Source organism: Equus caballus, chromosome 10 (genome assembly GCF_041296265.1).
Source record: "Equus caballus isolate H_3958 breed thoroughbred chromosome 10, TB-T2T, whole genome shotgun sequence".
Classification (NCBI taxonomy): domain Eukaryota; kingdom Metazoa; phylum Chordata; class Mammalia; order Perissodactyla; family Equidae; genus Equus; species Equus caballus.
The window spans coordinates 26,306,889-26,318,161 of record NC_091693.1 but is presented as its reverse complement, the minus strand read 5'-3'; the positions used below and the strand labels follow the sequence as shown (position 1 = coordinate 26,318,161).

The 11,273-nt window shown below is 46.1% G+C and overlaps 1 long non-coding RNA gene across 1 annotated transcript; it reads left to right on the top strand.

Moving 5' to 3' along the window:
• Nucleotides 1-717: 717 nt before the first annotated feature.
• LOC106781729 (uncharacterized) lies at nt 718-6,271 on the top strand. Its single transcript, XR_001378438.3, has 2 exons — nt 718-4,270; nt 5,582-6,271. It is a non-coding gene; the product is annotated as an uncharacterized lncRNA (long non-coding RNA).
• Nucleotides 6,272-11,273: the final 5,002 nt, after the last annotated feature.

Genomic DNA, 11,273 nt, shown 5'->3' with positions numbered 1-11,273 from the left:
TGAGTCAGATATTTCTTGAAGAATTTCTTCATTTTTTAAAAAATCTTAATTCTCACTCCTCCTCCGCCTGAAGCATTTCTATATTTCTGTCCTCTAAATCACTAACTCTGTCCTCCATAACATCAACTCTGTTTCTTAAGGTTTCTAGATTGTTTTTTTTTTTTTTTTAAACTCATTCATTGTGCTCTTCATCTCCAGAATTTCTGTTTGGTTTTCTTTAGAGTTTCAATCTCTTTGGTGAAGTATTCCTTCTGCTCATTAATTTTATTCCTGAGTTCATTGAACTGTCTTTCTGAGATTTCTTGTAACTCAATGAGTTTCTTTATAGAATTCAAGTATTTTGAATTCTCTGTCATTTAGATTGTAAATTTCTGTGACTTCAGGATTGGTTTCTGGATACTTATCATTTTCCTTCTGCTCTGAAGTGTTACTGTAATTTTTCATGGTGTTTGATGCACTGATCCTTTGCTGAGATATTTGTAGTAGTATCAGGTTGCAGATTCCACCTGCCACCTCTGGGGGTGTGCGAGAGCTGGTTTTTCTGAACCCACAGCATCTGCAGGAAGGTGTGCCAGTAGGGCTCATCTGCATTTCCCCTCTGGCCACAGCCACTAGGCAGGTCACACATGCACACACAGGTGCGGAACACACATGCTCTGGTGCAGAACTGCTGCCTTGGCTGGGGACTTGCCGAGTTGGTGCACTAGGAGGGGAGGAGCACTTTCTTTTGCACATGTGGGCCTACTCTGCTGTCATGGATGGTTCATCTGGGCTGCTGTGCTTGGTGGGAGCACCCATGCAGTGGCTGAGCCACGCCACTTAGTGTGGAGCATTCCCACAGGCCAGGCTGCAACTCCAAAAGCAAAAGTGTTCGCTGGCAGGCTTGTCTGCACGCCCCCACCCCCAACCTCCTCTTACAGTTGCATGTGGCTGCTGTGTGAGGACCTGCAACCTAGATCACTGCCACTGAGGAGAAGGGATCCTCTCACCTCCTTCCACTGCTTCTTGGGGATCCAGTACCCCTGTCTTCAGATGTATGGCTGTGTGGACCTCTCAGACGTCCTATTGTGCTTAATACAGAATCCTCTGTTGTTTAATGAATGTCTGTTTGGTTCTAACTTGGGGGGAGAGACTAAGGGAGCAACTTACTCTGCCATGGTGCTGATGTCACCTCCAGCATCATTTGGTGAAGAAAGTATCCATGCCTCATTGTCTGTTCTTGGCACCTTTGTTGAAGAAAAGTTGACTGAAGATGCATGCCTTTACTTCTGGCTCTTTATCAAATTGCCAATAGTATTTTAATAGAAATAGAAGAAAACTGTTGGAACTAATACATGAGTTCAATACAGCTGCAGGATACAAAATCAACATGCAAAAATCAGCATTTCCATACATTAATAACAAATTGTCTGAAAAAGAAATTAAGAAACAATTCCATTTACAGTACCATCAAAAAGAATAAAATAGGAATAAATTTAACATAAGAAGTAAAAGAGCTATACACTGAAAACTGAAACTTTGGTGAAAGGCATTGAAGACAAATAAATGGAAAGATATCCCATGTTCATGGGTTGGAAGAAATAATATTGTTTAAATGTGCATTCTACCCAAAGCAGTCTTCAGATTCAATGCAATCCCTATCAAAATTCTAATAGTATTTTAACAGAAATAGAAAAAAAAATCCTAAAATTCATGTGGAACTACAAAAGACCCAAATAGCCAATATAATCTTGAGCAAGAAAAACAATGCTGGAAGCATCACACTACCTGATTTAAAAATATATTACAAATCTACAGTAAAAAACAGTATGATACTGGCATAAAAACAGACATATAGACAATGAAACAGAATAGAGAGCATTCCTGCTGCTGTGGGGCAAGAGGCAGGGCTGAGGACAGCACAGCAGTGTGGCAGGTGTGCTGTGGAGCCAAGCTGAGAATGCAGGCATCACCCCTGTGGGCGGGCAGCAGCTCTCTGACTGTTTCTGAGTTGGGGGTTGACTTTAGGTTGCATGGATTTCTTAGGTCACTGAGAGGAGAGAAGACAGGAGGGGACAGAGGAGGATGGGGCTGGCCCGAAGGAGGGGACTGAAGAGGCTCCCTTCAGGACGGGCTGGAGGGCTTGGGGATGGATCTGGAGGGCTTTTAAGAGGCAAGAGGCTTGGGTCTTGGGGCATGGTAGCCTGATGAGGGAGGCAGAAGGTATTAGAGAGGGCTCCAGGACACTGGAGGGGTCAGGGGAACCAGTCACTGACTTGGTTGGCTGGGGCACAGGAGAATGATTTTTGGGGGGAACAGTGATGGCAGTTTGGGGGGCATGGAGCTCAGAGGAGCCCCTCAGGAGGTATTTAGGGGTCCGCGGAGGATGGGTATGAAGATTCACGAAAGAGAAGAGCGCTGGGAAACAGGCTTGTAGCCTCCAGTGGGTATGCGTGCGCGTGCCCGGCTGTGGGTGGGGCTGAAAGATGCTGGGTGGGCGCACATGGGGGGCAGCCTCTGGGGGATGGGCCCCCAGTGAGGATGAGCGTGGGACCTGGGATGTCAGCGAGCAAGGATCTCGTGTCTAGGAGGGTGACTTGGAGTTTCAGGGTGTGCGTTTGCAGATGTGTGTGTCCTGAGTGTGTGTGTGTGTGTGTGTGTCCACGCCTGAGTGTGTGAGGAGGGGTCTCAGTATTGACAAATAGGGCTGCCCGCCTGAGTGGGTGGTGTCAGAGTTTCCCTGGAGTGTGTGTCGGCAGATGTTTGTGTCTGTAATCCTCGGTGTTCTCCATGTGTATCTGAAAATGTGTTTCTAACAAAATTGTGTGTGTCTGTTCCGGGGTGTGCTAGTTGTTTTGAGCTGTGTATCTGCATTTTTGTGTGCTCTGCGTCTGCTACTGAGCCTTACATTTCTTAAAAGGCCTGTGAGGCCTAGGGGGTGTTTCTGAGGTTTTGAAAGTATGCCATGTGGGTAGGAGTGTGTGTGTGTGAGTCAATGAGGGGAGGTCACTGCGTGCGGGGTGTCACTGTGTGTCTGATGATCCTACACACCCAGCCCTCTTCCCACAACCACCCCTAATCCGGGTAAGCCAGGCCCTTGTGCCTCGGCTGCTCCGAAGCGTGAAGCTCTGTGACCTGCGGATCTTCTTCAGTGGTGGTTTCCCTTCCCCTGGAAGGCCTGGCCCAGAACCAGGGGCTGGGCAGGGGGCAGCGGCTCTGGGGTAGAAGACTGATTCTGAGGCCCACTAGGAAGACCCCAGTGACAAGGGAAGCTGGGGGCCGAAGAGAAGGTGGAAGAAGACACCCCCAGGTCCCCACCCCCTAATAACAATAAAATTGTAGCCGGCGCGTAAACTGCCTATGCGCCTTCTCAAGAGCTGTTTTAATTACCTGACCTGCGTGTGTATGTGTGTACCCGCCAAAAGGGGCCTGCTACTGGCGGCACAGCCAAGTCAGCAGTCCAGAGGCCAGGTGGTGGGAGAGAGAGGGTCCTTTTATTACAGCTTGCTATGAAGGGGGAAGGTGGCGGACTAGCGTCCTAAAGAACCATCTTAAAACTACAAAATTTTGAAGCAGTTATATAGACCCAATGGGCTGAAGGAGGAGGGGGGGCGGCAGTGTCTTGGGATGTGGACCATCTGGTATTGTAGTCCTTGAGACTCCAGATCATTCCTCCTCTTGTCACCGGTGACGGATACCAGCAGAAGGCTTTTTCCTGGAGGTCGTTACATCCCTGGGAAAACTTAGAGAACAAAGTCATTTCCTTATCGAAATAGGGAGGTCGAAGTATAAGCCAAGACTAAATATAAGATCCAAGTATAAACCAAGAAAAATAGCAGAGCATGCATATTTCTCACAAGCAGCTGTGCACTTATCTAGGCTACGTGCAAACGAGTACTGCTCAGAAGGAGGGGGGTGTCCTGTGGATCGGGCTCATTTATGGTCCTAACATGGCTCCCTCTAGAAGATGGCTTCCCTTATGTTAACCGTGGGCTATATATTTCTCTTCGCTTTCAGGCGACCGACGCTAACACGTGCAGGGGCTGGGGGGGCGGCCGGGAGCTCCTCTGAGCGCCGGTTCTGTCGCTCCCTGTCTGTCCCGTGAGCTGTGGGCGGGGAGGATGCTGAGTTGGCTGTAGCTGGGATGGGACCGTCCGCATTCAGGGCAGGGGCGCAAAATGAGCCCCAGGCGGCGGCGGGCTGGCGCAGCGGGGGCGCGGGGTGCGGAGCCCAGCTGACCATTCGGGCAGCACGTGAGGGCGGCCAACAGTAATCAGGCAGCTTCTGAGATGTGAGTCGAGTCCCTATCGCGTGGAATTCTCCGGCCAGAGGGAGGAGAGAAGACAGGAGTGGGGCGGGAGGAAGTAGGGGCTGGCCCTGATGCGGGGAGGGGGCTTGTGCAGGTCCAGACGGCTTCAGCGGCAGGAGGGTCGGGCCTTGGGACTTGCTAGTTAGAAGAGGGAGGCAGGGGCTATTGGGGAGGGCTCCAGGACGCTGGGGAATCAGAGCAGCCACTTAGCCCTGAACGAGTTGTTTACAGCTTGGCTGGCTACAACATAGGACAATGATTTTTTAAGGGGAGTCCTGAAGCCAGTTTGGGTGGCTTGTGGCAGCGGGAGCCCCTCAAAAGGCGTTTGGGGGTCGGTAGAGGACGCATATGAAGAAAGAAGGGTGTTTGGAAACAGGCTTTTGAGTCTGCGTGCACCTGCTGGGCCGTGGGTGTTGTGAGATGCTGCCGGCAGGCCCCAGAGAGCGGCAGCTTCTGGGGGATGGGTCCCCAGGTGAGAATGAGGGTGGAACCTGGGTGTCTGTGAGAGGGGGTCTGCATGTCTGGGAAGGACTGGGAGTTTCTGTGTGTGTCTGCAGGGGTGAGTGTGTGAGGAGGGGTCTCAGTATTGACAAATAGGCCTGCCCACTGAGTGAGTGGGTGTCTCAGAGTTTCCCTGGAGTGTATGTGTGCAGATGTGTTTGTGTCTGTATGTCCCGATGTCCTCAGAGTTTATGAAATATGTGTTTCTAACAAGGTTGTACTCAACCTTGTATTTGGGTCTGTCGTCTGTGTGTGTGACTCATGGGTACGCCTGGTTTTTGAAGCTGTGTGCATCTGCACATTTTTGTGTAAGGGGGAGACTGTCTGAGTGTTTCCAAAAAGGCCTGCAAGGTTGAGGGAGTCCCTTGAATTCCAGGAGTGAATGCATATGCAAGTGTGTGTGTGTGTGTCTGTGTGTGTGTGTGTGTGTATGCCTGGATGTTGCTGAGTGTATATGGATGTGTTTCTGAACATTTGTATGTTAGTAGATCTGCAAGTGGTTCTCAGTTTTTTAAGTAGGCCTGGGATGGCCTGGAGGTGTCTTGGAGTTTTTGAAAATATGCCATTGTGAGTAAGAATGAGGGTGTGTGGGAGTCAGTAAAGGAGGTCACCACATGCCTAGGTGTCATTGTGTGTCTTTTTTTCCCCAGAAAAGCAGATTTTATCGATTTATATTTCTGAAACCAAGGACAAAGGAGTTAAAATGTCCCGGGATTAGGCTGAAACCTGTCTTGTACCCATAAGGTTAATGTGGGAAACAAAGTAACCAAAGTTTCTGAGCTTGCCTTGCAGAACAGCAGGAGGACCAGGCCCGCGGATAATCAAGGAGCTTGCTGACAGCCCTCCGCCTGACTAAGCATCTCACAGGAGCGCCGAGAAGCTACAGTGACCGATCTAAGCTTCACATGTCATAAGAAATATGAAAGACAATTGCCCCTGCACAGAGGACTCTGAACTTCAGCCCCCAAGGCCACATTCCCCCTCCCTGTCTGATTCTCACAGTGTGGTTTGGAAAAATGCTTAGAACTGCATGTAGGCAAACTAATCTGCAACCAGTAGAAAGAATAACTCGTTAGCAGAAAATTTATGTCCTCTGCCCAAACTGTTCCTTCTGTCCCAGATAAAGAAGGAACTGAGGTTTTCTCAGATTCCTCAGGAATGTTGCATTCAGCAGATCCGCTGTGGAGAGGCGCCCGACGTTCTGCCGTCATCCATCACCTGACACTCCTGACACTCGCCCCCCCGTCCCCCCCCATCTGGCTTATATAAGTCGTTTCCAAATCACATCCCTTTAAGATGGGTTTTTTAGGACGATAGTCCACCATCTTCTGATATGCTAGCTTATCGCTTATTAAAGTTTTTTCTCTACCACCGCCTGCTTGGCCGTTTATCTTGCGGCAAGCAGATCGAGCCCTTACTTGGTATCATTTCCAGCTTTTGAAGTATAAATGACCAATAAAAATTGTATATATTTAAAGTCTACTATGTGATGTTTTATATAAGTATGCATTGTGAAGGGATTGCCATCATCAAGCTAATTAACATTTCCTTCACCTCACATAGTTGTTTTACTGTATTTTATTTTAGTGGTGAGAATACTCAACATTGTGAGGAGGGTCACTGCATGCCTGGGGGTCACTGTGTGTGTGTGTGTGCTGATCCTGCAGGACCCAGCACCCCGACCAGCCACCCCTGTCCAGTAGGCCAGGCCCTTGTGCCTCTGCCGCTCTGATGCTTGAGCTTCTGTGACCTGCGGATGGATGTGTCTTTTCCTGGAATGACTGGCCCAGAACCAGGGGCTGGACTCGTGGGGAGGGGTGCAGGGGGAGGCCTGATGTCTGAGGCCAGGTTGAAGACCCCAAAGACAGGGACAGTGATGTGGGGAAGCAGGAGCCCAGGAGAGGAGGTGGAGGAAGAGGCCTCCCACCCCTCATCCTGTAATAACAGTAAAATTGTATCCAGCACGTAACGTGCCTGAGCTGGTCTCAGACACTTTTTAATCATTTGACATGAGATGGGGTTCAGGATACCACACCCCAAAATATGGCACCTGGCATATTGAAACTGAAAGAGTTTGAGGAAACACCAGAAGCAGGAAGGTCACTCTGACCTCCGCACCTGCTTCCCTGAAAGAGGTCACAAAGCCCTCATGTGAGAGGTGCGCTCCTTATACCAGGAGGAAAGGAGCATCCTCATCTCTGAGAACAAAGGGATGCCACCCTGAATCCTAACAAACGAGGCTTGCTAAGTTTCCCCCAGTTTTTGACAGTTACCTCCTACTCCGTAACCTGTCACATTCCTCCACGACTGTCCACTCTTCATCAAACCTAGCAGAAAATACTTGGGTATAACTGTTTCTTTGGGTCTTCATTTCCTTATGAAGGCTCCCATGTCACATAAAACTCATTAGATAAACTTGTAAGCTTTTCTCCTCTTAATCTGTCTTTGTCAGTTTAATTTTCAGGCCCAGCCAAGGACCCTAGGAGAGTTAAGGAAAACTTTTTCCTCCCCTGCACATGTATTTAACCTGATATGTAATAACTTACTGTCCTTTTTTTTCCCCAGAGGGCCAAAGTAAGGCTCAGAGAGTTTAAATGACCCCTTAATCGTGGGTTTCCAGATAAAGTACACCCAGAGGTGGGAAACTTGGGGGGATGGCCCACACCAGGACTTTACGAGGCTGGGCTTGACTCTGCCAGGGTGTGGTGTGTGTATCTAAAAAGCCGAACCCTGGGTCATCTAAGTTTTCTCTTATGTTTTCTTCTAAAAGTTTCATAATTTTGGTTTTACATTTAGGTTTGTGATCTATTTTGAGTTAATTTTTGTGAAGGGTGTGTGAAAATTAATAAAAAGAAACCTCATTTAAGGGCTAGAAGGGGGAGCTCCCATGCGGTACCACTCAAGGTCAATTACAGGAAAGAGTCAATTAGACCCCAAGAGAAGTCTTCAACAGGAAAGAATCATTAATTACAGGAAGAAATGTACAGTGCATCCCAAACAGAAATCGACTTCCCCAGCAACTCAGCCAATGAGAAACCATCACTACCCTGAACTCTTGCTTTCCTCCAATGGACTTTAATTCAAAGCAGCCCCTCCCAATTTCCTCCTTTTTCTCTATAAAATAATGGTCCTCTCCCTTGTTTGCTGAATTTGCCTACTGTCTGCCATAGCATGCACATCCTGAATTACAATTCTTTGGCAACTCCAGAATATACTCATTGTTCTGGTAAAATAACTGGCTGTTTTATTTTTAAGGTTGACAGGTATAAGGTCTGTCTGGAATCACTTTTTCGCCTGCCAATGTCCAGTTGTTCCAGCACCATTTGTTGAAAAGACTATGTTTTCTCCATTGTATTGCCTTTGCTCCTTTGTTAGAGATCAGTTGACTACATTTGTGTGGGTCTATTTCTGGACTCTATTCTGTTCCACTGATCTGTTTACTCTTTCACCAATACCACACTATCTTGATTACTACAGCTTTATAGTAAGTCTTAAAGTCAGGTAGCATCAGTCCTCCAACTTTGCTCTTCTCTTTCAGTATTGTGTTGGCTACTCTTGATGTTTTGTCTCTCCATATAAATTTGAGAATCAGTTTGTTGATATCCACAAAATCAATTAAGTTTTCAAAATAATCCCAGACTCATCAGTTTGGGGTCCTTGGCTTCTCTGGGCCTCTGATTCCATGTCTGCAAATTGCAGCCTGGCCATGACTCATTCGGGGCCCTTCGGGAAGGTCAGGGCTCTGTCTATCCAGGGCTTCCCTCTCTCACTGGGGCTGAACCCCTGGATGATCAGGTCAGGGACAGACCTGAGTTTGTGTCTTCTTCCAGCCTGATCTGCCTGTGGCTTTGGGCCATTTGTCTGAGCTTGAGTTTCCTCATTCAGGAAATGGGCTGAGTGTGAGGACTGGATCCATCCAACGAACTTGGTCCCCATCCCCAACAAACTCTACTACCCAGTACCAGCCTTGTGCTTCCTGGGGCAAATTGGTTTGCTCCATTTACTTGGTTACTTAACTCTTTCATGCCTCAGTGTTGTCATCTGTAAGATGGCAATGATAATACTACCTACCTAACAGGGCTTTGGGAAGGGGTGATTACATTTTTGTGAAGGCTTAGAACAGGAAGTGGCATACAGCATGTTCAAGAAATCTTAACCACTATGTCATCATCATCATCATCATCATGCATAAAATATTTATTGCACATGTCTCAGTTCACTATGCCCACATATGTTGAGCCCTTGATAAATGTGCTTTAGTTAAATACAAATGGCTCCTAAACACAGGAAAGCATGTTCTACCTGGCTCATGAAAAGAGAAACGTAAACTAGAACTACCCTGAGACCATTTCTCAACCCTCATTTTGGAAAATTCGAAAAAGCATAACAGTGGGAATGCAGATACACTAACACAGACTGGTGGGGTTGTCAACTTAAATGCAAATTTGCCTATTTTACCCTCAAAACGAGTTTATTCAGGAACAGCTAAAAGAATTACAACTCAGGATGCAAATACTATGGCAAACCATAGGTAAGTCCAGAAAACAAAGGAGGGGAGCTGCTTTTACAGAGAAAAAGGTTGTTCTAAAGGAAAGTCCTTTGGGGGCAAGTAACAGTTCAGGGCAGCAACGGCTTCTCATTGGCTGGGCTGCAGCATTTCTCCTCGGCTGGGCTGTTGCTCCATGGGGAGAGAAGTCTTCCTTCAGTAGTAAAGTACTTGTACTTCCTGTCATAGATGCAAGCCATACATCTTGTTTGGTGTAATTGATGATGTCTGCTAGGGTGTGAGAGCTCCCCATACAGGCCTGCTGGACTCCAATTTAGTTAAGATTTCTTTTACCAGTTTCCACAGGGTCTAAGATGCAACAGTGTCTATGGAAGGCAATTTCAAAATCTCTATCAAAATGACACATGCATGTGCCTTTGCCTCAGCAATTCTGCTTAAGGGGATTTATCTTACCAGTAGATTTATACAGGAGTAGAACTGCTGAAGGTCAAGGTTGTGCACTCAACACTGATTGCAGTGGCAAAGGTCTGAAAACAACTCAACGGTCCGGAAATCAGGAGACAGTTAAATAAATTAGGTCATAACTGTGTAACAGAATCCAAACAGCTGTTCAAAAACTCTCTTTGTGTAGCTTGTTTTGCTCCCTGAAACCTGATGCCAATCAATTGCAAGACAAATTGGTGGTTGAGAAAGGAGTTTGTTCTATTAGCCAGCAAAACTGGGAGATGGTGGACTCATATCCCAAAGACCATCTTAAGCAAACACAAAATCTTAAGGCAGTTATGTGGGGAGGAGGGAAGAACAGGAAGAGAGGGTCAGGCATCTCTGGCATTCATTCTCCAGACTTCTCATGTTCTGTTCTGCCCTCAGGGCCCGACATTATTTCCTCCCTTAATGAAGAGTTTCAGTCTCCTCATCCCTTTTGGTTCCTGAAAAATAACTCATTCTAATGTCATCAAAGTTTCATGTCAGATTTGAGAACCTGCTGAAACATGTTAAAACACATCCCTGTGGCCTTTGTACCTGGTTACATTATAGGTTAATTATCAGTAATATGTGATTAGCAGTTGTATTTGTACTGATATGAAAAGCTCTCCAAGATATACTGGCATGTAAAAAGAAATTAAGGCACAGAACAGTGTGTAAAGTGTGCTACCTTTTGTATAAAAAAGGGAGGAAAAGAGAATACGAGTATTTATGCAAACATAAAAGTCATATTTATTAAGATATATAATTATATATGGTAGTGAATCTATGTATTGTAACAATATATGTTATGTTATATAATTACATATATTACATTATATGTCATGGTGTATACAAAAATACGCATTATAGATTGTTACATTAAAAATATTTGAACATATTTATAGAAATATTATATTTATATTTTAAAATATACTCATTTATATTAGATATAATATATACAGAATATATACGATAGTATAGATATATAACATATTATGTATATAACATATATCAATGTACATAATATGACTATATAATGAATATATACAATGTATACAATGAGTATATATCTCAGGGATAGTCACACACATATGTACGTATGTGCATGTGTGTATAATATGCATATGTATATACACATATGTTTATATGTACCCACAGATGCATAAAAACACTGTGGAAGGACACAAAATAATTACAGTGGTTACCTGTGTGTATGTGGTTTATGGCATAAAAATTTGGTGGGTGGCACACATGCTGAGAGGAAGACTTTTCACTGCATGTTTTTTATTTGCTTGAAAAATTTTAAGCTATGTATTAAGTATTCAAAAAGCTAATTAGAGCATTTTACGGAGGAAAGCCCCCACAGCGCCCAGTTCCTCCGGCCCCGCCCCCTCCCCAGGCAGCCACGTCCTCGTGCGCCCTCCAGCGGAACTCGCCGGGAGCGGCCTGGATTTCGGGCCGCGCTCCGGCCACCCCGCAGAGCGCATGCGCAGAGCCGGCACGGCGCAT